At 45.5% G+C, this 25,795-nt stretch overlaps 1 protein-coding gene across 1 annotated transcript in view; it reads left to right on the forward strand.

The window, feature by feature from the left end:
- LOC126184502 (latrophilin Cirl) overlaps positions 1-25,795 on the forward strand; it is a 796,671-nt gene that overhangs the window by 64,683 nt on the left and 706,193 nt on the right. Inside the window, exon 2 of the mRNA XM_049926894.1 lies at positions 11,618-11,704. The gene's annotated coding sequence lies outside the window, so the exon portion shown is untranslated. The remainder of the gene's footprint in view (positions 1-11,617; positions 11,705-25,795) is intronic.

The following is a 25,795-nucleotide window of genomic DNA, read 5'->3' on the forward strand; positions in this document are numbered from 1 at the left end:
AAGAATAAAGATGTAGAATGTAGTAACTTTTGTTTTATTTAAAAATCCGTAAGAAACTTAAAAAGCCGTAAGAGTTTCTCAATAAAAAATTTCGGAGGCTTTTACCTCTCAGCATGGCCTTGTAATAATAAAACTATGAAACCGTCGTACCTATTTGAGCACGCTAATCTCCAAACTATTACACGAATTTTCGTGGCGTTTTCACAGGTAACTTGAGCGAAGCTTGGGGCTGCTTTAGGCTTTTTCATCAAAATCAGATCACGAAAAGAAAAATTCGAAATTTAAAGTTTTAGGGGTCTACTCAGCGTAGTAGTTCAGATGTTTGCCTTGGTGACGGCGTAATACACCAAAGAACCGATAGATGGCGCTGTTAGTTTCTTACAACACCAAAGGACCAATAGATGACGCTATTTGTTTTTTTTTTAATTCATCTCTGTGACTGAGGTATTTTCGGAAGTTTAGATCAGTGACAGAATTAAGTGCCACAGTCTATTCTTTACGAATACAAACAAACATTCAATTTACTTGCTAGGATATACGGATTTACTGATTTCGCTTTTTGTGTTAAAACTTAGTGAAATTGCTTTGCTTCTTTTGATAGGTTTATTTATATTTAACGTCTCGGCAAGGAAAGACGAATTTATTTAAAAAAATGATCCCAGAAGGGCTTAGTTTTTACCGATTGCGGTACGGAACCCAGAAAAGCGATGGTACGCGAAGGCTCTTCTTTAACTTCCATTGCGAAGCAGGGGCGTGTAGCTGCTGGATAAGGGAAGACGCAATATGCAGGAAGACCTGCTTAGTATCGGCGCTCGGTGCAGGGACCGCTGGCTGACATCGACGTGAACGTATGTAACGCAGTGCACTCAGATATTGGGCCAGATCCATTATTGTTCGATTATGCGATTGGTAATGAATCCCTGGAATCAGTAAAATCCGGAAACTGTGTATGAATAGGTGTTATCCAACCACTTACAAAGCCCTCGTTATACCGATTCTTGAATATTATTCGTCAATACGGGTCCGTTACCCGTAGGATTAGTAAAAGAGATTGAGAGGATCCAAAGAAGAGCACCACTTTTCGTCGCGGTCTAACAACCCTACCACAACAAAGGTCAGCATTAAATAATGATTGTGGAGTTGCTCACGCTGCTAAATACTGCATTTACGGGCAACAACAAAGTTATTATGTGGCAGGTGTCATTAGAGCACAGTTAATAAAGTCATTTCATGTAATAATGAATGAACTAGGCACTCGTCTTTTCGTGTTTCCCACGCTGGTCTCGTTGTAAAATTATGGCTCAATCGTCGAAAATCTAGGTGGTGGTGATTCCAAGCTCGGATGCAACGTGGCCTAGGTTTTATTCTGCTATATTCAAAAGTTTCATAGATGTGTTTCACAAACCATTCTTGAAGATTAAACCTTTGAAAGTTACAATGGTGATGTAAAAAAAAAGTAATCAGCACTCCGAATTTAAGTTATACTTCCTTTTAATTGCTTTTATTGCAATATCACGTAGCAGACAAAACATCACTTCACAATACATGACATACCTGAAAACATCTTCCTCACTGTTAAAGTTCACATTTTATAAGCTGACTACAATATGCGTCTTTCCAACATGACGACCAAGACTTGACTTTTTCAATGTCCGACTCTCTAACAAACTAATAACCGCTTACGCGCCCAAAAATCAGAGTTACAAGTACGTCAAAGATCATAGTGACAAAAGAAAGAATTCACATAAGAATAATATCACAGAAACATAAACATATCGATGTATCAAAGTACCTCAACATTAATGAAATCAAATCTGAATGTTGTCTCAGAAATATGTTAACTACTTTACAGAAACACAGTAGAATATTGCTGGTATCGAGAGGTTGAGTTGAGGTGCCGTAATGGTTACGTATTTCAAGTACCATTAGAGCGGGTTCCTTTAGAATGCAGGAGAGTGTCACGGAGATGCTGAAACTGCACAACGAGTCGGTGCCCATGTCAAACTGCAGGTACCCTGTAAATGGCTAGCTAGGGCAGAGGCACCTTGTCAGCAGAACCATGCTCAGCAAAGCACTCTGGCGTCCAAACAAACATTCGGGTGGAGGAAAGCTTTAGTTCCACACCCCAATAAGACTTCAGTAATATATTGCCTCAGCCTCCGCTGCACATCTTAGGGTAGATAGCGGAGTATTGGTGTACGTGGGAAAGGGGAAAAGTTGTCACGGCTAGAGGGGAAAGGAGTGATAAAAATCGTTGGACCTCCTACTGATGGAAGTAGCGACCTTCCGATTCGTAGTGTGGCTGTTAGGATGGATGGATATGTGGTGCTGTCGCTCTTCAGCTGCAACCGGATCAGAGCGATCTGTCTGTCGTATGCAGAATGAAATTCGTCAGGTCTTCCTGACTGACAGATTTTTAGAGCATCAAATATAGTCGCAGTTGCGAATATGAACAACCGGCAGCTGTATAATGGAATGATGCCAACGAAAATTGATGCCAGATTCGGATTTCACACTTACCACGAGCGTAAATCCGGGTTCGGGTCCCGTTCCGGCACAAATTTGATTTGGCATCATCCCATTATACAGCTGATGGTTGTGCATAATCGCAAGTGCGAATACATTTCATGTATCAGGCATTGCAGTATCGTTATAAGGTGGCTACCTCAGTAGCACGAGTTCCTTGGCAGGTACTTTCCGTATGTACTGAAACGTTCGTGACGTCATCGGTCACACTGTCGTACTTACATGTGCATTGAGCTTTCCCCATCCACCCCAACCCCCCTGCAGACTCGGCGCGTGCCCGTTTAAGCTAATTCATTCCATCCGACGTAGGCTGCCGATGGTCGTCGCCGTCGTTCTTGTTCGATGACGAAGACGACGAGACGTTAGCCGATTGGCCTCCTCCTCCTTTTTCGCGCTCTTTTGTCAGCGGTATGAGAACGGGCGCATATCTCTCCAGTCCCTATTGTGCAGAGGCGTCGATTTAATATGGAGAGGAACTGGAGTGATGGAGGCGGGTGCGATTAAAATATGCGGCCGTTGGTGGTGCATCTCGGCGGGTACCGCGCTGTCTGTAACGAGACCCACCATTACGTATTCACCCGTCTATTTTCTACTGCAGCCGGGTTTCTTTTGTAAACACCAGCCTCCTTAATTAACTACCCACCATTCGAATCCTCGTTCCTCGTCGCGGCACCCAGCGAGAGGAATCGATACCGCCATCGTTGTTTACGCGTGTTGCTTTCCGGCACGAATTACGTGACTAGCGATGAAACGTGGGCCCGCCGTGGTAACTTTTTCATTTCAGTCCTCAGTATGAAGTAAGTACTTCGTATGACATTACGGACTCTAAGAACCCGAAGTATTCGCACTATGTTCCTTCTGCATCTGCATGTGCACTCCGGAGAGCAATTAAAGTTGTGAGCAAATAACGTGTCTGTGGTGACCGTACTGTAAGACCTTCAGTACACACACCATCAGATTATTTGACTTGTCGCTCTAACGAAGTAGGCGAGCGTCAGCAATATGTCACGTGGTCTTATCGTGGCGTGTTTATCTTCTGCCGTTAGGTCAGGCGATAGAAATGCCACTTGCACGTTTAGAGTAGCAGACTGACGGTGACAAACTTTAAACAGAACTTGATTAATTTTCACACACATTTATTAAAATAATAACAAGCATAAAAATTACTTAACTTGGTTCTTGATGCTAGTTACAATTGACAATGTGAAGTTCCTTTGGTCTTATTTTCACATATCTGATACTTGACAAAAGCGTCTATACATTTATCTTCATGGCTATGTACAGGAATATGGTAATCTTATAAGGCGCAGACTGAAACTTGACTGCAGACTGGTACAGACAAATGCAGACTGGTACAGACAAATGCAGACTGGTACAGACAAATGCAGACTGACTAATCGGAGGTCTGTACACTCGTTATAATACATCGCGCGTTGATGTATCACTGCGCGAGTGTGATCCGCGAGGAGAAAAAGTTCTACGTTAGCGGCGATCTCATTGGCTGCGTTACATATTAATACGCGGATCGGCGAAAGCAGAATTTTGTCCGTCTCTATGGCAGCGCCATCTCGTAGTGCGGAGACGGACGAGCGCTGCGCCTGCGCTGTTGTGCTTAGCGGGGCGCGCTCTAGTGGGAAAGTTGTGTACGCGCTGACTACGCGGAACTATGTACACAACAATATCACTATCATATTCCTTCCCTTTTTCGTGGAATGAAGTGTGGTAGCAAGTAATATATTGCTTAGGTCTCGCTGAAATGTACGCTTCAGGAATTTTAAACAGGAAACCTCTCCTTGGTGAACAATTCCACCAGCATCCACGTTTGTTTACTAAAAGACCCAGCGAGGAAACGAAGAGATCGAATGGTGAGGCACATACTAAGACGTTAGTCGTTACTGAAAAAGTGTTCAAGCAGTGGTGGGAGAAAGAATCGTTGAGGCGAACCTAGATAACGGTATATAAGAAAGATGGTAGGATTCAGCAGATGAAGAGGGTAGCTGACAAATGAAAGGAATGGAGGCCCAGCTTCAAAGATTGATAACCAAAGCAATGATGGTCGTCTTATGCTGTCTTTATTTAACTGGAGTTCCATTGTGAACACGTTGTTATCATTACGAAATGTTAGCAGCGCAGACGGCACAGCAGCGACAGGGAGCGAGGTTAGTGGCGACATGGATTCCCTCAGGTACAGCTCCTGATGTCAGGTCGTCTTCTGACGTCGCTATGCGGGAGATTTCGGGACCCAGCGCAAAATACGTGCTGCGTGCTTCTTAGCTACATTTCTCGACAGAGCTCGACAAGGAAACTTGCTCATAATTACATTGTGAATTTTTCATAGCTGATTACGATGTATGTACATAGAACGTACCATATCATTCGTGGTGATGTGTCCATTATGTAATATCGCGTTTATTACACTAGCTCACTGTTTTAGATATTATTAAGAGAAGCGTCTTAAATAGATAGAACATTTTGCAAACGACGGCTTCGTATTGAAATTAGAAATGATCGCTGCAAGCAGGATTCTCCTGTGGTGTCAGCGACGTGCATTGAATATGGATCACATGTCGCCAACGGCCAAGGTACACGTCGGGCTACCTCAAACAATATGTTCGTCGGGCTACCTCATACAGTATGTTAGCATAAGCATTGCTTCGTACTGACAATCGCTGGTTTCACCATCTCGGAGCGAAATTGTCGACTAAAATCTAACTTCGACTACGCTGCGGATCAGTCTGTCACCTCAACCAAGATTTGAGATTGGAGGAAAGGAAGAAACGAAAGAAAGAAAGCAGGGGAAGGGTGGCATCAACATCAAACGGCGAACGAAAGTCTTGATTCTTTTTTAATCGCTGGAATATTTTTATCTTAAATTAATTATAATATTTGCTGTCGAAATTGTTGAATACTAAGCGTTAAGCAGTCGAGTAAATTACTGTAGGATAGCGATTGTTGCTGAAGCCACTAATGGAGCACTGATTTAAAAAAATGCTTTCAGGATGTGCCCATACAGCCATCTCAACAGAGGAAGATACGACAGCGTGTTTCGACCATTAAGAACCTTCATTAGGGCCAAGACGTGCCCTGGTACGAAGTTGTATATGCTTAGACTTGTCATGTGACAGAGCGGTTTTTGCGTCAGTTATAATGGTACGAAGATAAGGACAACAGAACACCCACTTCCCGAGTGGAGAAAATCTCCAGGAATCGAATACGGGTCCATTTGGTTAGCGCACTGCATGCTGATCCCGAGATGGACGAGCTGAAGTTTCCATAGTGCGTATTGCAATCCACCTTTGTCGGCTAGCGTACTAAGACTGTTCCCATTTTCGGGCTGCTAATAGTGACAGTAATGTAACGCTTTGACTTGTTTTATGTTTCAGGAAACACCAAACGTTAATAATTGTTCGTTATTTGACAAACAGTAGATTGCAACTTGACAGCTATATATTTCATCATGGGATGACTACATTTATTTTATTTTATTGCTGTTTCATCGAGACCTGCTCTCTCGAAATCTTTTTGCGGATCTTTTTAGTATACGAAGTGTTGCTATATCACAACCCATTGTTGTACAGATTAAGTTATTAATTAGTTTTTAGCGAGACAAAATACTTAATACACGTTAAAATAAAATTGGTGTAAAGCGACCACAGACTAATCCCATCTATGCGGATGACATTCTTTTCCATTCTAGATGTGGTGTCACCGCCAGACACCACCCTTGCTAGGTGGTAGCTTTTAAATCGGCCGCGGTCCGCTAGTATACGTCGGACCCGCGTGTCGCCACTGTCAGTGATAGCAGACCGAGCGCCGCCACACGGCAGGTCTAGAGACACGTCCTAGCTCTCGGCCCAGTTGTACAGCCGACTTAGCCAGAGATGGATCACTGACAACTACGCTCTCATTTGCCGAGACGATAGTTAGCATAGCCTTCAGCTACGTCATTTGCTACGACCTAGCAAGGCGCCATAGCATTTGATATTGAGATTATAACATGTACCGTCAAGAGCGATGTACACCAATTGTGGATTAAAGTTAAATATTATATCAACTACGTACTTTATTTGCTACTATTAGCCGGGCGAAGTGACCGCGCGGTTCTGACGCTGCAGTCTGGAATCGCGAGACCGCTACGGTCGCAGGTTCGAATCCTGCCTCGGGCATGGATGTGTGTGATGTCCTTAGGTTAGTTAGGTTTAACTAGTTCTAAGTTCTAGGGGACTAATGACCTCGGCAGTTGAGTCCCATAGTGCTCAGAGCCATTTGATTTTGCTACTATCAATTCCCTTAACTGTTCGAGACCTCACGCCAGTCAGCGTGTAATTAAACGCGTGCATTTCGGCCTCCTCTAGTAACACAGTGTTGGCTCTTCTGCCAACACTTCACTAGAAACGTTGACTGTTTGGTGTCTTCAGTCTAGCTCCGTACGTATCAGATGTCTCCACAGAATTCACCCTTCACACGTGGCTGATACCTCGTCGCTCGTCTTTCTTCAGTCACATTATTGGGATTTGCTGTGTGTAGGCTCTGCTATCGTCGGCTTCCTGAGATAGTTTCCTTGCCACGATCTCCACATAAAGCGTGCACTAACACATTTCCTCCATTAGCCGGCCAAATCCTGAGAGGATACGTTCTTTCATCAGTGAGCCTCGGGGACCCGACCGAGGATGTGGCGAAAGCGGGTAGCACACTGGACTCACGTTCGGGACGACGGTTCGAACCCGCGTCTGGCCATCCTGATCTGGATTTTCCGCGATTTCCTAAATCGCTTCAGGCAAATGCCGTGATGGTTCCTTCCGAGGCCGATTTCCTTCCCTAATCCGAGGTTGTGCTCCGTCTCTAATGACTTCTGTGTCGACGGGACGTTAATACTAATCTCCTGCTCGAGGACCCAACTGACAACCTCCTGGTGGAGTCCCGACCTAGGGTACGGATGCTGGCCATCACGACTTATTATTTCAGGTCGCTGTGACCGGAAACCGAGAGAAGGAAAAGGGAGAAGTAGGAGGACGGAAGCAGAGTAGATGGTGGCTAATCAGAAGTCGACGACACGAGCAGAGCAGATAAATTAATCCGCGAGTCGCCCGAGGGCCGATGACTTCATTTGCTCCTGGAGGGAGGGCAAGCCCACATTTTTCACTCCCTGTGAAAAATAACCGCCTTCGATAATGTTCGATCCCCGGCCGTGCTCTTAGCTGTCCTGCGCATCCATCACTACGGAGTGCTGTATTCCGCCACTGTACGAGCAGCGCCACTCCTCCGCGTCAACGGATTTTTGGATATTCTTGGGGCAATTCGTGACGGCACGCAAGTACTGGGTGATCAAAAAGTCAGTATAAATTTTAAAACTTAATAAACCGTGGAATAATGTAGATAGAGGGGTAAAAATTGACACACATGCTTGGAATGACATAGGGTTTTATTAGAAAAAAAAACAAAGTTCACAAAATGTCCGACAGATGGCGCTGGAAAGCAAACCTGCAACCGTGACGGGCGAGAGGTACGCCGATATGTTACAGAATCGCATCATCCCCAGCCTGGCTGATAAACACCTGCTGGAACGTACGATGTTTATGCAGGACGGCGCTCCAACTCATATTGCTAGACACGTGGAAGTTCTCTTGCGCGCGTCGTTTGGTGGTGATCGTGTGTTCAGCCGCCACTTTCGTCATGCTTGGCCTCCCAGGTCTCCGGACCTCAGTCCGTGCGATTATTGGCTTTGGGGTTACCTGAAGTCGCAAGTGTATCGTGATCGACCGACATCTCTAGGGATGCTGAAAGACAACATCCGACGCCAATGCCTCACCATAACTCCGGACATGCTTTACAGTGCTGTTCACAACATTATTCCTCGACTACAGCTATTGTTGAGGAATGATGGTGGACATATTGAGCATTTCCTGTAAAGAACTTAATCTTTGCTTTGTCTTACTGTGTTATGCTAATTATTGCTATTCTGATCAGATGAAGCGCCATCTGTCTGACATTTTTTGAACGTTTGTATTTTTTTGGTTCTAATAAAACCCCATGTCATTCCAAGCATGTGTGTCAATTTGTACCTCTCTATCTACATTATTCCGTGATTTATTCAGTTTTCAAATTTATACTGACTTTTTGATCACCCGGTATTAGTCGAGTGTGACGCGCTGTCTTACCTGTATACGGCAGTGACGGGGTGGGGACAGACTATGGTGACAATAACGACAGAGTGCCGTGAAATGATAAATCATCGGACGATACCGAGACTCGCTTCGCACGGTGTGTCTCAGCATATATGCGATTAGAGCGACGCATTTTAAACTAATACGAAACAGTACGGTATTCTATTCGGCGAATGTTAAATAGAAGCGTGCCCCGTGGAAGTGTAATAGGTCCACTGATGTTGTCAACATACATAATCGATTTATCACATAATGTCAGTACCACTTTCCAATAGTTCGGAGACGTTGTCTATAGAGAAGTATCGTCTTTGGACGAAACTAAATAAATGCGGAAACACTTGGACAACATTTCCACTGGATGTAAATGTATGGCGGCTACCTCTAAACATGGATAAAGGCAAGATAATGCCTCCAACAGAGAGATAGAACCTGGCATTATCAGATTACAATATTGGTGGCGTACATCTGCATTACGTTTTATCGTTTAAATATTTAGCATAAAGCTAAGAAGCGATATGAAATTGGACGAAAAGCGAAGATCAGTATTACAGAATTTGTTGGAAGGGTTGTGGGTACGTGCAGTGCATCTCACCGGTTCTAGAGTACTCCTCCAGCATACTGAGTCCTTATCAAGTAAGCGTGACAACAGACATGCAAAGAATTCACAAATACGCAGATAAGTTCATAAGAGGTACAACAGTACGAGGATTGTGTGTCCGCCTCCATGCAAAACACTGTTATTTATTTCACAAACTAGTTTCAGCGACAAATGTCGCCATCATCAGTGGGTTTCTTTAAATCTAAAACTTGCACAAAATACCATTGTTATACATACAATGTAACATTTTTACTGTGTGTTTTTTGAATATAGTTTTCTGTGGTTACTTTCATACTACCTTATTTATTGTATGTTATAGCATGTTTTTACGAATTGTTGTCGCTGTTTGCGGCATGTGTTCTGTGCTTTTTCTGCTGCCGTTTTTCTCGGCAGGCATCATGTTATCTGCAACTATGTGAGCGGCTGTTAGTAAACAAATACTAAAAGGTGAAATTAATTATGACAGCGTTATTCACTTGGGATTGCGGTAGTGCTGTAGATACAGTTTTAGTGTGTACTAGTCTTTTACTTAGTTTGTCGTGTATTCACGTTCGTTGGACGGCATGCAGCTAATTTTGTCGACAGAAAAGCAAAACTTTGCCACTTTGTTTATGCTCCAAAACATTACGTTGTCTTGCTGTTCACGTGTGTCGCGAGAAATGTGTCGATTGTTGCGAGAAGGCTATAGTGAAAGGGAAAAACGTAATGAACGAAAACGCAGCACTTGGAAACAACACAGTCTTTACCACTCTTAGAGAACTGACCCAGGACACAGAACAGGTAGCACACATACGCAGAAGTACCACTTCCCGATTACACACAGAGACATATATAAGGAACAGAAGTCGTCAGAACTCCCGCTACAGTTTCCATAGCTTTCTCGCAAGATGCGATACATTTCTCATGGCACATGCGAACAGCAAGATGGTGTAATGTTTTGGAGCATAAACAAAGAGCCAAAGTTTTGTTCGTGACCGCTACGGTCGCAGGTTCGAATCCTGCCTCGGGCATGGATGTGTGTGGTGTCCTTAGGTTGGTTCGGTTTAAGTAGTTCTAAGTTCTAGGGGACTGATGACCACAGCAGTTAAGTCCCATAGTGCTCAGAGCCATTTGAACCAAAGTTTTGTTTTTCTGTGTACAAAGTTAGCTGCATGCCGTCCAACGAACGTGAGTACACGACAAACTAAGTAACAGCTTAGTACACACCAAAACTGTATCCACAACAGTACCGAAATCCCTAGTATATAACAGTGACATCCGTAAGTTCACCTTTTAGTATTTGTTTACTAACAACCGCTCGCATAGTTGCAGGTGACATGATGCATGCCGAGAAAAACGGCAGCAGAAAAAGCACAGAAAATATGCCGCAAACAGCGACAACAATTCTTCAAAATGTTCAAATGTGTGTGAATTCCTAAGGGACCAAACTGCTTAGGTCATCGGTCCCTTGGCTTACACACTAACTTATGCTAAGAACAACACACACACCCATGCTCGAGGGAGGACTCGGATAGTGGCCGCGCAGTCCGTGACATGACGCCTCAAACCGCGCGGCCCCAACACTTCTTACAAACATGCTGTGACGTACAATAAATAAGGTAGTATTGAAAGTACCCAAAGAAAACTATATTCAAAGAACAATCAGCAGACATGTAATAATGAGTTACAGTGTTTGTATAACTATGCTATTTTGTGCTTTAGATTTAAAGAACCCACTGATGACGGCGAGATTTGTCGCTGAAACTAGTTTGGGGAATAAATGAGTAAACAAATGACAAAGTGTCTTGCATCAAGGCAGACTCATAATTACCAGTCGTTCTTCTATGCAAACACGGACGAAATGGAAGAGTTCCAAGATAGTTATCATAAGAGGTCCATATTGTCCATCCGAAACTGTAGCAGAGATGGTCAGGGAACTTAAATGAGAATCTTATTAAGAAAGACGACGTAGTTCGAGGAAAACTGTGTGTTCATTCTACTGCCACCACCATCTCATGTATGGATGACGAGAGTAAGGCGAGAGATGAGGCTGCGCATAGACAATGCTTTTTTTTTCCTTGCTCAGTACTCGAATGGAAGAGGACAGGTAGTTGCTGATGTACCCTCTGGCACACACTGTACACTGGCTTGCGGAGTAAAAGTTTACGTGTATACTATCTGTAAGCAGAACAAGACGGGCGGTTCGTGTCCTCTACTCGCGATTAGATGGCTAATAATGTGATATAAAACCTCTGTTGATAGTGCTCAGCATGAGCAAACTGCACGAAACGAGATGGTCGTAGAGACAGTGTGAGTGACCAAAACAAACGCCGACTTACTTTGTTCCCAGGCGGCCGAGTTGCAGGGAGCCGCTCCTGGAATGCTGTAGCTCCTGGGCGGCGCTCAACTGTTGCTGACTGACTATAACATCTCGAAGGTACTCGTAACCTCTCCTAAGTCTGTAGGTACTCATTGTCGTTAGCTCTTTTACTGAATGTTTATGAAAATCCACGGACTCTGTGGTCTAGAGGAGGCATTTATCCCGCTGAGGATTTCGAATAGCTGCTGCCACTGATGATGATCAGTAGAAACAAATTCTAGAACGTAGTGCCAGCTGTTAAAGTATTACAAAGTTTGTGTCTTCAGGGCATTGTTTTGTGCGAGGTCTAAACACGTGTGCCCGCATCTCGTGGTCGTGCGGTAGCGTTCTCGCTTCCCACGCCCGGGTTCCCGGGTTCGATTCCCGGCGGGGTCAGGGATTTTCTCTGCCTCGTGATGGCTGGGTGTTGTGTGCTGTCCTTAGGTTAGTTAGGTTTAAGAAGTTCTAAGTTCTAGGGGACTGATGACCATAGATGTTAAGTCCCATAGTGCTCAGAGCCATTTTTTTCTAAACACGTGTGCAGTCAGTGTGGCTTTAAAATTAGTACCTCGAGTCTATGTACTAGCCAGATATGTCAGCCACTGGTCAGAATATTTGTGTAGTAGCACCGCCACTTCTGTGTGAGGACCCACCTGCTCCTCCACTACATTTTGCTGCGAAGGAGACCTTTCACAGCGCAAGCATACTGTTCGAGATCGATAAGCAGTCTCATAGTAATATGCCACAACAAATGGTTCCGCATTAAAGCGAGCATTCTCTCTTCTTCTTAGTGAAAGTACGGTAGTTGCATGACTTGTACTTGTCAACTGACGAATCGCTTTAAATGTGCTGCATTATCGCCGATGGAAACTTGTGTAACCGACATGTTGCCTTCTGACACGGAACAATGAAGAAGTGGGAATTGGAGCGTAGTAAAAAAAAAAGTCGTTTTGTCAACAACCCGGAAGTTCGGTTCACCACTGCAGTAGTTCACTAGAGACAGTAATACTGGAAGTGGTACAGCCTTCGATCGACTTTCGAACTAAGCTGCATGGGAACCTAGAGTTTAACGTGGACAGTCACCGAACTACCGAGCCGCAATTTGAGAATTACAGTAGGGATAACAAATTCTGATACTCCTGTAGCGTAAAAATTAGCCTGTGACAAAATATCGAGTGGTTATAATTAAACCTTCGCTGCTTGAGAGGGCAACCATGAAAACCACTGAAGAGACATATTTTAATTTCCACGTGAGAGGGTAAGATTTGTTAATGGCTTACACTGTTTACGTTGCAGGTTACAAACGTTGCCCACTGTGGCGACCACCTGCATTCACGATAGCCTGGAACACACTAGAGATACCCTTTCACAAGTGTTCGCACGGTGGACTATGCAATGTTCCGCTGTCATGACATAAATCGTGCACTGCTTGACGATTGAACATTGCATCCAGCATTCTCAACCGTGGCAACAGTAACTTCAACAATAATTTGTGAAGCATCTGGCCCGCGGCGTCTTCCAGGAGCAATTCCCATATCGCCATTTAATTCGAACTTGCGAATGATGTTCTTCAACACCGGTGCGGAAAAGACCTCTCCGTACTCTTTTAATGCGTCGATACTCGCGACTAGCAGCGCTACTGCTATTGTTTTTATTAAACCCCTGCTCTTCTTTTTCAGACGCATTTTGACTGTGCAACTGTAATGCATACTGATGCTTCTGTTTCAAGACTACGTCTCCGTACCAGTACCGGCGCCTAACGGCAAGTCAAGGCAGTAACAACGCAAATCCTGCAGCGCACAGTCTGAACATCATTGCTATCAAAACGTTTTCCATTTCATAACGGGGTTGGTACAGCAACCAGCATGTATGATACGAAGAAACAAGCAGCCTTGGCTGCAGTGTTAAAATTGTTAGTATTCCACAACGATGAGGTACACCTTTATTTAGGGATCTTCGTACTGGATGATATTTGGTAGCAATGGATGCATAGGATACCGCGCATAAAATATACCAGCCGGTAATGCGCCTCGTCAAAGCTTGGAAAACACTGCGCGGTGTCCTTATTATGGCACGTGTTGTAATCCAGTGCAAACGAAACGGTGTCAGGCTTACAGTAAAGTTTTACATCTTAAAAATGCCGGAGGTGTGCAGGCAGAATATGCTCTACACCTCTATAACGCCAAGCTTTACTATAGGCCTAATCGCGTTTCGTTTGCATTGGACTGCGCCACACGAAGTAATAAGGACACCGCACATTGTATTTAAAGCTTTGACAAGGGTCATTTACCTGCTGGGATGTTTTATGCGCGCTATCCCATGTACCGATAGCTACTAAATATCAGCCAACCCGAAGATGCCTAAATAAAGAGGAAACGCGTCAATGGTAGCCAATAAACTGGCTCAAGTAGCGAAATTTTATCTGTAACCACCCTGTACATATTCGCTTTTGAAGAATATGCCTGGGGCAAAGAATCTTGTATGTAATTACGTAGACGTTACAGCAAGGAAGGCACCAATCCTTACATTAGTCCACTCTTTGAAGTACGACGGTTGCTGGCAGAAAGAATTAACACTCACTCTTGCGGAAAACAAACGATCGATCAATCGCGCGGGAAAAAAAATGTAAAGAATGACGGAAGACGGGTGACCCTAACCGCGCAAGACGGTGCGGACTGGTCTCCAATTCGTGAAGAGTGCACTCAGATTTGATGTTTGACGTGCTCGCATTGAGTCGCTTAAGACGAAAGCCGGGAGGAATCGTTCGATAACGAAACGGCCGATTTGTTCGTAAATGAGCGGGCGAGAGCAAAGCACGGTGCCAAATATTACGGAGGAGCAGCGGTGCGAGGCGCGGCTGTGCTGGAGACAGGACCGCGCCGGCTGCGGCTGCCGCAGCCTCTGCCACCGGGCGCTGTTGCCGGCTCTGCAGGACGCTGGACGCTGGACGCTCCAGGCTGGAGGCTCCGCCGCTCCCTCTGCTTAAAGGCCCAAAAGTCAAACTCAGCTTACGGGGAGCTGCCCTTCTTACAGAAACTCACAATATACACGGTGCCCCAAAGGTGTAGTAAATATGGGCTCTAACAAGGAGACGGCACGACCGTGGGGTCGGCGATTTGTCCGCAATTTTGTGTGGTGAAAGAGGACCCCTAACACCTCACGTGGTTAAAATATTAGGACGCACTACTCGGAAAATCCCGAGAAAAATCGATCCAAAGTTTCTTAGGTGCCTTATGAGCATAAAATGTTAGTCCATTGTCGTGCCGCCGTCTGACCTACATGGTTAGCGCTCGGAACCTTACGCCAGACGTCTCGGGTTCGATTCCTCCTCCGGCACTTTTTTTTTCTTCTGTTGCTTGCAAAATTGCAGTGCATTGTTACAGGAGAATCGTGAAATTAATTGCCGGGAAGATTGTATAAAAATTCATTCTATAATTCACCGACAATTATCATCACCAATATTCCGAGACATGATTTAATATGCCTGGTTTGCCTCAAAATTGTCAGAAACTCGAAACATTTTCGTAAATGTTAATGGGAGATGTTTTTGTACAGATTTATTGCAAACGCCCTGTGATTGTAAAAACTCCGCTTTTATATGTTCCGCAAGATGTCGCAAAAATTATTGCTTTGTTTGTTTTTACGGTAATTACCACTGCGGTTCTTGTTTATAATTATTATATATATAAAAATTGAATGTTTCCCAATCGACTTTGTTACTCTGATTAAAAAGGCAATGTTTCTCCTCATATACTTTGCAATGAAAAATGGAAAACCCACCGCCATCAATGGTGTTGGTGGACAAAAAGAAAATAATTTTTGTTCAATAATGTAACTAATTTGTTAAAGATAAGGGAAACTGTCTGAATAATTGGTGGAATAAACAAATAAAATGAAACAGAAGAAAAAAAAGTGCCAGAGGAGGAATCGAATACGAGACCTCTGGCGTAAGAATCTGAGCCCTAAACACCGAGGCCAGACGGCGCCTCGGCAGTGTACTAACATTTTATACTCATAAGGCACCTAAGAAACTTTGGATCGATTTTTCCGAGGATTTTCCGGGTAGTGCGTCCTAATATTTTAACCATGAGAGGTGTTAGGGGTCCTCTTTCACCACACAAAATTGCGGAAAAATCCCCGACCCCACGGTCGTGCCGTCTCCTTGTAAGATGCATACCTTAAGATCTGTGAGCCCTTTTTCGATACTGCGACACACACAGCCTCTACAGAACATGTGCTCGTAGCTCCTAAGGTATGTATTTTAGAGCCCATGTTTACTGAACTATTTTGCGGTCCTGTCACATCCCTGAATATTGACCAATTCTCCTAGGACACCCTGTACTAACATCATTACGGGAATAGCAACGAGGACTGAAAGGAAACTGATAATTGGTATATTTGACGAATGTCGTTTTATGAATAGCAGAAGTGTTGTCCAAACATTTCCGAATATAATCATTTAACTGCTAGAGAACTCACACACTGCGTCTTTTTTTATCCTTCGTGCAAAATAGCTTCACACAACTGTGTGTTGTTCAGTTCAGCTTACTTTTTACACTACTGGACATTAAAATCGCTACACCACGAAGATGACGTGGTACAACGCGAAATTTAACCGACAAAAAGAAGATACTGTGATATGCAAATGATTAGCTTTTCAGAGCATTCATACAAGGTTGGCGCCGGTGGTGACACCCACAACGTGCTGACATGAGGAAAGTTTCCAACCGATTTCTCATACACAAACAGCAGTTGACCGGCGTTGCCTGGTGAAACGTTGTTGTGATGCCTCGTGTAAGGAGGAGAAATGCGTACCGTCACGTTTCCGACTTTGATAAAGGTCGGATTGTAGCCTATCGCGATTGCAGTTTATCGTATCGCGACATTGCTGCTCGCGTTGGTCGAGATCCAATGACTATTAGCAGAATATGGATTCGGTGGCTTCAGGAGGGTAATACGGAACGCCGTGCTGGATCCCAACGGCCTCGTATCACTAGCAGTCGAGATGGCAGGCATCTTATCCGCATGACTGTAACGGATCGTGCAGCCACGTCTCGATCCCTGAGTCAACAGAGGGGGACGTTTGCGAGACAACAATCATCTGCACGAACAGTTCGACGACGTTTGCAGCAGTATGGACTATCAGCTCGGAGACCATGGCTGTGGTTACCCTTGACGCTGCATCACAGACAGGAGCGCCTGCGATGGTGTACTCAACGACGAACCTGAGTGCACGAATGGCAAAACGTCATTTTTTCGGATGAATCCAGGTTCTGTGCACAGCATCACTATGGTCGCATCCGTGTTTGGCGACATCGCGGTGAACGCACTTTGGAAGCGTGTATTCGTCATCACCATACTGGCGTATCACCCGGCGTGATGGTATCGGGTGCGATTGGTTACACGTCTCGGTCACCTCTTGTTCGCATTGACAGCACTTTGAACAGTGGACGTAACATTTCAGATGTGTTACGACCCGTGGCTCTACCGTTCATTCGATCCTGCGAAACCCTCCCTCCATATCAGCAGGATAATGCACGACCGCATGTTGCAGGTCCTATAGGGGCCTTTATGGATACAGAAAATGTTCGACTGCTGCCCTGGCCAGCACATTCTCCAGATCTCTCACCAGCTGAAAACGTCTGGTCAATGATGGCCGAGCAACTGGCTCGTCACAATACGCCAGTCACTACTCTTGATGAACTGTGGTATCGTGTAGAAGCTGCATGGGCAGCTGTACCTGTACACGCCATCCAAGCTCTGTTTCTCAATGCCCAGGCATATCAAGGCAGTTATTACGGCCAGAGGTGGTAGTTCTGGGTACTGATTTCTCAGGATTTATGCACCCAAATTGCGTGAAAATGTAATGAGATGTCAGTTCTAGCATAATATATTTGTCCGATGAATACCCGTTTATAATCTCCATTTCTTCTTGGTGTAGCAATTTTAATGGCCAGTAGTGTAAATGTTGCAAAAAATTTCATTAAAAAACCTATCAGTTCGTTGTTAATTATGCATAGTGTAGGTTCTACCTTTCTCCAGGTACTGTAAAACCTAAACATTTTTCGCTTGTTATAGGTATTTGGTCCCTCTTGTCGCAGACTACGTGAAGAGAAATGCTCAGTACTCGTGTAACATGTGTCTCACGAAAACTAAGTAAACAAGTAAAACATTAAAATGAAGACAAAAAAGACCCAAATGCACGAAATGCGTTACTGTAACACGACTGACAGCAGCGAGATCTGATTAACTTCCTAAGCTCGGGCCCCTCCCCTATCGGCGCCTGCGTAGGCTTCCCCGTGCTCAAAATTTTGTAGCTCAACACTCGGCACAGAAATTAATCGTTGACGTCACTGACACAATCGCGACGAGACTGACTGCGGAGTTACGCGCAGGTGACTCACATCCACACCGCTACTAGTAAGAAATCGCTCACTTGAAAGAGTGTTTATCTGCGGCTTCGCGGAGCTCATCCGGCCACTACCATTAAATAATTGCCAAGAAATCAAAAATAAAAGCGCGTCCAGGTACGATGAGAAGAGAAGCAGAAAAACACTTTGGTAACAAGAAAGTACGTTAACTCCATTCACAGGCCATGGCGGACTCATCGGTACCGACCGAGCGCCATGTCATCCTCTGCTAATGGCGTCATTGGATGCGTTATAGACGGGCGTGGGGCCAGCGCACGCTGTCACAGTCGTTGTCAGTTTTCATGACCGAGAGCTGTCACTGTTCGGTGAAGCTAAGCACTTGGCCTCACGAGCAGGAGGAGAAGTGTTTAACGTCGCGTCGACAAAGAGGTCATTAGAGACGGACCACAAGCCCGGGTTAGGGAAGGATGGGGAAGGAAATCGGCCTTGCCCCTTCAAAGGAACCTCTCCGTCATTTGCGTGAAGCGATTTAAGGAAATCGCGGAAAATCTAAATCAGAATGGCCGTATGCTGGTTTTTAACCGTCGTCCTCCCGAATGCGAGCCCAGTGTGCTAATCACTACGCCACCTCACTCCGTTTGGCCTCACGAGACTGAGTGCACCCCGTTCCAGTCCTCCCAAGGAAAAAATCTCAGTGCTGGTAATCGAACCCGGGTCCTCCGCACGGTAGACAGCCACCCTGACCAGCCAGCTATGGAGGTGGACACCCAGAATGTGCACTGCAGATGTAAGCCGCTGGGGTACGAATTTCTTTGTGAACCAAGAACGAAAGTAGTGAGCAAAAAACAAGTATCAATGCATCTCATTATGTCGCCAGAATTATTTAGAGTTTCAAACGAGGCTTTATAGTAGAAAATTGGTGAGCATAACCGTAGTTACATTATTTACTTATTTGCTATCAGTGTAAAATTGCAAAGAGGTGATGAAGAGAAGGTGTGAGATTTTTAAGCGGCGTGTAGAACGTTCAGTTGCACTAATCTCTCTGTAACTCTGGTCGAATGCTGAATCCAGCAAACGGTAAATACGACCACTTGTGGAATGTCCACTTTGGCAGTTCTTGACTGTGACTGATACTGTTTTGAGGTACTCTTGATGCGGAAACAGCCGGCCGTTGTGGCCGAGTGGTTCTAGGCGCTTCAGTCCGGAGCCACTCTGCTGCTATGGCCGCAGGTTAGAATCCTGCCTCGGGCATGAATATGTGTGTTCTTCTTGGTTTAGTTAGGTTTAAGTAATTCTAAGTCTAGAGGACTGATGACCTCAGATGTTAAGTCCCATACTGCTTAGAGCCAGTTGATGCGGAAACTTCCTGGTAGATTGAAACTGTGCCGGACCGGGACTCGAACTTAGGAACTTTGCCTTTCGTGGGTAACCAATTTACCAACTTAGCTGCCGGAGCACGTCTCACGACCCATCCTCACACCTTAACTTGCGCCAGTACCTCATCTCCTACCTTCCAAAACTTTACAGAAGCTCAGCTACGAAACTTGGTGATTGTTAAGTTTGGAAGTTATGAGATGAGGTACTGGCGAAAATAAAGCTCAGAGGACGGGTCGTGAGTCGTGGTTCGGTAGCTCAGATGGGAGAGCATGTGCCCGCGAAAAGGAAAGGTCCTAGGTTCAAGTCCCGGCCCGGCACACAGTCTTATTCTGCCAGGGAGTTTATCAGCACACACTCCGCGGAAGAGTGAAAAATTCATTATACTGTTGAAAATGTTTGCCGAGTGGATCCGTGTGTCCGCTTATATTTGTGTTTGGTGGATGGATGCCCACTTGGGAAATATTAGCGCAACGAAAGGCGGAAGCATAAAATAGGTCTTGCCTTATGTGCCCTCTGTTGAAGGCTAACGTTAACTCCGTTGCACTGGGCAACTGGGCGACCTTCGGTATATCGTTAGAGAACACTGAAGTGGGTCTAACGTAGTTAATCTTCTCTCTATACAATCCTTTCGCTTTCGCTGTGGTTCCTTACACTGGATCAGAAGAACTACCCACTTCCATCCATTTATGATTGTGCTTTGTGCTTTGCTGCTCAAAGACGGTAACTGCTAATAATGGACTTCACGTAGCAAATTCTTAAACTACGGAGGCCGCGAGGAGTGGCCGCGCGGTTGTCCTTAGCATCAGTTAGTTTAAGTAGTGTGTAAGCCTAGGGACCGATGGCTTAAGGAGTTTGGTCCCTTCGGAATTCACACACATTTGAACATTTGAAACTACGGGAACCATTAAATGTTACGTAAGGTTAAACATAATATACTACATACACACATCAAGCTTCGTCCGTACACTTGTAAAAACAACTGTGTTTTAATTTGACGTTATCTCTTTACAGGTAAGGAACGGGCTTCTGGCACTGATTCGGTTCTGGCTTTTACTGTGAGACTGTTAATCTGATTTCAGAGAAACGTATCAGGCATGGAAAGAATGTACTAATTGGCAGTTGTTTTGGTATAGAATGCGGTACTCGCGTTCTACCGCAGATGGTCGTTATATTTAGCTCTTTGCCCTTTCAAGTGTAATTACGAGGGTACGTATTGGATTACATGAAAAATCTTGCGGAGCTCCACGTCGATGGAAACGCTGCCGACGTAAACCGCTGATAAGCGTCTTTTTTTGGCACTTTCACAACTACAAACGCAAACAATGTTCTTTAATACTTGGCCATTCTATCTAGAGTGAACAACATGCATCATTCATTATCCTTTAGCTGATCATACAATGTTACTTAAAATATTACTAACGTATATCCACATTCACATTTAATGGATTTCACCAGTTTATTGATCGTATTTATATTAAATTCAAACCACCTCGTGAAATTTCCAGACGACAGATTCCATCTAGTCTCCCCCGATTTTACATATAACACATTGCGGTCACATGTCAAATATGGCTAGGAACTCCAATGTGTGCGCCGAAGCAGCACATGTATAATATTCGCATACGAAACATAAAATCAAAGATTTACGTGCGACACGTTTGTTGGAAGAACCTGACTGATATGTCTAAAGCGGCAACTGTAAAATTGTGCACGAAAAACGAAACTAATTTCGATTTACTGCATTCCGCGCAAACGTATAAATTTTCAAAAAATAATTCACGAAAGAGGAAAAAACTGTAGTAAGGACAGTACTGTAACAGTGATGTCACTGTTACAATACACAGAACCTGATAAAAAAATGGACGCAAGCAGTACCAGACATAAATACACTATTCTGAACAGTTACTTCAAACTCTAATGATTATGTAAAAAGACATTTAAAAAGCGCCGTTTTTGCTGTAATAGGAAGTGCTTTCGGTGGTGTGTGCTAATCCTCTTAGGCTACCGCATGCCAGATTCTAAAGGCCGGGCCAGAATGCCGACTCCGGCAACTCCGGACGAAGCTCAAAAAATCTGAGGTCATCAGTCCCATAGAAAGTAGAACTGCTTAAACCTAACTAACCTAAGGACATCACACACATCCATGCCCAAGGCAGGATTCGAACCTGCGACCATAGCGGTCGCGCGGTTCCAGACAGAAGCGCCTAGAACCGCTCGGCCACCTCGGTCGGCCCCCGGACGAAGCGTTTGAATCGTTGGTGAAACAACGTGGATAGCCTTGCTCTAAGGGCAGGTCGCAGTCCTGGCCCTCAGCCTGACAATATCTTAATGTGAAATCCAGATGGCGTATGTTCTAAAGGAACTAGCTTCGTTAGATATGAAGATTAGGGCAAGCACGTTTTTAAATCCGTTCCCTTCATTACCCCACTGTTGGATCAGTTACACATTTCGGACGAGCCACTGGACCAGGATGAGGTCAAGACGCCACATCAGGATTTAAATACCCATCTTGACATCCTGATTTCAGTTACATATGGTTTCCGTAAATTTTTCCAGGTGAATGCGGGGATGTTTTCCTGAAAAAGGCGATGTCCAATTCCTTGTACAGTTTTTGTTTCCGTTCTGAGAATCTCGGTAGGGCGAAGCCACTAACCCAGTTTTGCCCTAAATGCACGAATTAATTTATTAAAGGAAGAAAAAGAAGAGGTGATCTCGGGGGATGGACTAACTCTGCGCAAACAAACGTGCGGTTTTAATTTCATGCCAGATAGTCACGAGCCCATCCACGTAATAGCTGTTTGTTTCCATGCGGTCGACAAATGACGCCACTGCCGACTGCGCTTCAGGCCAGAAAGAAAGAAAGAAAGAGAGAGAGAGAGAGGGAGGGGGCGCAGCGTATCTTTCAGATTACTGCGACGACGCGATTAGTTTCATTTGATAATCGCTGAGGTTTCGTGCCCGAATTAACTCATTTGTGGGTGCACGTGCTTGTGGTAAGCTGGTGGTGAGCACGATGAATTCGCATTTTCTTTATGCCGTAGATCCACGTGTGCATACACGGTCTGCTAAGAGAACGCCCACCAGGATGTTCTCTTCGGTTGGTTTTCGAATGAAACGTGTATTTCGATGTAGCGGTTAAATAATAGTGCTGTCCAGCATATAATCAGAAACCTGTCTTATCTCGGCTGTCTCTCCGACATTATCGCTGAAATTTTCTCCACGGGCCCGAGTAAAAAGTTCGCTAATGTGCGGGTCTGGTGCGTAGTATAACATTGCTGCATCAAAGATTTCGCTGATGGCAATAATTTCCGTAGACGTGAGCTCCGATCGTATAAGCGACCCGTAATTGCAAATTAGTCGCGGCCTGAATTATTTTCACGCTAGTGTTACGAAATTTCGCGCCGCAATTATGCAGGCTAGTACTTTTTTCTATCTTCTCTCCTCCCCCCCCCCCCCCCCCCCCCTCCCACTTGTACTTTACCAAGTGGGCCTCTTATTCATCTCTCTTCAGATGGGTGGGTAGCGGGTAACCAGAGAAAGTGCTCAGTAGGGCAGCACTAGTAAGAACATTTACTTCACTGGCACCCGACTGCACAGTGACGTACCTCATTACCGAAATGACTGTATTGTTCCAGCGTGTCATGCATATCGTGTAGAGGCCTGATGTGGAAAGCTTCGGGCAAGTTTGCAAAACAGGAGTTACTGGCAGGGCTGAAGCTGTGATAGCACGTCGTAAGTCTCGCCGGGATAAGTTAGTCGGTAAGAGCATTGTCCACGAAAGGCAAGGTTCCGGGTTCAGGCCCCAGTCCCGAAAATTTTGAAACAGCACTCATTCTTCTGCAGAGTGAAGTGGGACTCCACTTGCGTCAGGTATACTCGTGATGGGAACTTAAATGAAGGGAACGTTTACATTTATATTCAGAAAGCTGGCACAGGTCGAACTGTACTTCCACAACGTTAATACCATTTTCTCTCTCTCTCTCTCTCTCTCTCTCTCTCTCTCTCTCTCTCTCTGTCTCTCTCTCTGTCTCTCTCTCTCTCTGTGTGTGTGTGTGTGTGTGTGTGTGTGTGTGTGTGTGTGTGTGTGTGTGTGTGTGTGAGGGGGGGGGGGGGATGCCCCCGAAATGTTTCGACAAACATCAAGGGGTTGTAGAGGGTGTCCTGAGCAACAAATTGATGACTGAACCCATGTCCGGAAACGTCATCCAACGCCGCTAGAGAGCGTCGAAGTTACAGGCGCAAATGCCTGCCACTAGACCACCACTTCGACAGCAAACGTGACTTTGTACGGTGGCAGAACGTTTGGCAGTGCTGTTTGTTACTCATTTATCGCGACTCACTGCCCCGACCACGTGGAGAAGTGGAGCTAGCTGCTGCATACAAAGGTCTTGTCTGCGTTGCTCTGTTGCCTCACTGGATGACGACTTCGGACACGAGTTACGATCCGCAGTTTATTATTTTCCTAGAACCCTTTAAAATCTCCAATGTTTTTCGGTATACATGTTCACTTCAACATCAAATGTTGCCCTTTTGTCTACAGCCTCATGATACACGGTCCAGACCCATTAACGTTACCACTGCCTACGCTCGACTTCAGTGTGCAATAACCACTCACAGACGGCTTCTGGCAGCGCTAGCAGTGGGCACTACACAAAGCGTGCCGGGTGGGGGGGGGGGGGGGGACGCGGAAAACAGTGCAGTCTTTGTCGCAATGCCGAAACGGAGTAATTTATCTGACATCCAAACGAGCATGATCATTGGCTTTCGGACCGAGGGTAGAAGTACTTCCGAAACGGCTAAGTTTGTAAGCCGTTCGCGTGCCGCCGTTGTTAAAGTGCATCGTACATGGCTAAATGACGCTATCCAAATCCGGCGTCGATTCAACTGCGGTGCACCACGGGCCATAGGTGGCAGCGGTGAACGTACGAATAGACGTGCAGCTGCTGAGCGATGTGCAACTGCCGAGCAACTGACGGTTCAGGTGAACTAAGGGGTACCGACAGTCTGTCTTCAAAGGCCGTTACGTATGGGCCTCCTCAGCAGGCGCCTCCCATCCTGACTGCTATTCATCGACGACGAAGGCTAGAATTTGCACGCCAATATCGCCACTGGATACCTACTGAATGGTGAAAGGTGGCTTTTTCAGATGAGTAATGGACGTTGGTGTGTACGTCGTGAAACGTCTCAAAGCGAACATCCTGCAACAATCGTCGGAAGGTTCCTGGCTGGAGGAGGGACCGTTGTAATGTGTTTTCGTCGCATTCCTTGGATAATATTGTCATTCCGGATGGCAAAGTGGATCAGCATACATATGTATCTATCCCTATGGTGGGGGGGACCATGTCCACCGCGACATGCAGTTGTTCTTCCTCAGCATGGGCCGGCCGGTGTGGCCGAGCGGTTCTAGGCGCTTCAGTCTGGACGCTATGGTCGCAGGTTCGAATCCAGCCTCGGGAATGGATGTGTGTGTTGCCCTTAGGTTAGTTAGTTTAAGTAGCTGTAAGTTCTAGGGGACTGATGACCTGAGATGTTAAGTCCCATAGTTCTTAGAGCCATCTGAACCATCCATCTTCCTCAGCATGATGGCATGTACCAGTCGGACACCACTGCGTGTCACACAGCTCGCACTGTACGTGCTTGGTTGGGAGAAATGGCTCTGAGCACTTCTGAGGTCATCACTCCCCTAGAACTTAGAACTACTTAAACCTAACCAACCTAAGGACATCACACACCCATGCCCGAGGCAGGATTCGAACCTTAGACCGTAGCGGTCCCGCGGTTCCAGACTATAGCGCCTAGAACCGCACGGCCACCCGGCCGGCTTGGGTGGGAGAGCACCGTGATGAGTCTACCGTTGTCCCACCACCAAATTCCCCGCATTAAAACTCAGTCGAGAATCTGTAGGACTACCTCTGTCGGTCATGGATCCTCAACCCAGAAACGTAGCGCAGCTGGCCACGCCAGTGACATCGGCATGGCTGCGCATCCCCGCCGGTGCCTTCCAGAACCTCACTGACTGCCTTCGTCCACGTCTTGCAGCGACCCGCACTGCAAAAGTCGGCTCTTCAGGCTTTTGGCAGATGACCACATTAATGTGACTGGACAGTGTAGTCTAAGACGACAGCAGTAGTGTTAACAGGAATGCACTCTCGCGTTGCTGTTTCGACGAATACTCAGGCACCGTGTCGCAGTTCGACGAGCCCAGTCAGTCATCCGATCATAATACCACGGTAAATTTCCGGGACTATTTGGAACAGCGGGTGAAACGTAGCAATCAACATCCCTGCAATCTGGTAGCTTCATGGATCTAATCATCGGTGACCGTCATCAGCTGGATGTGGCAGGACTCTTTTCCACTTCTAATCGAGGCCATTCTCGAGACTAGAGCTGGTGTTCCATGGTGTTACAATGATGCCTCCTG

Source organism: Schistocerca cancellata, chromosome 4 (genome assembly GCF_023864275.1).
Source record: "Schistocerca cancellata isolate TAMUIC-IGC-003103 chromosome 4, iqSchCanc2.1, whole genome shotgun sequence".
Classification (NCBI taxonomy): Eukaryota; Metazoa; Arthropoda; class Insecta; order Orthoptera; family Acrididae; genus Schistocerca; species Schistocerca cancellata.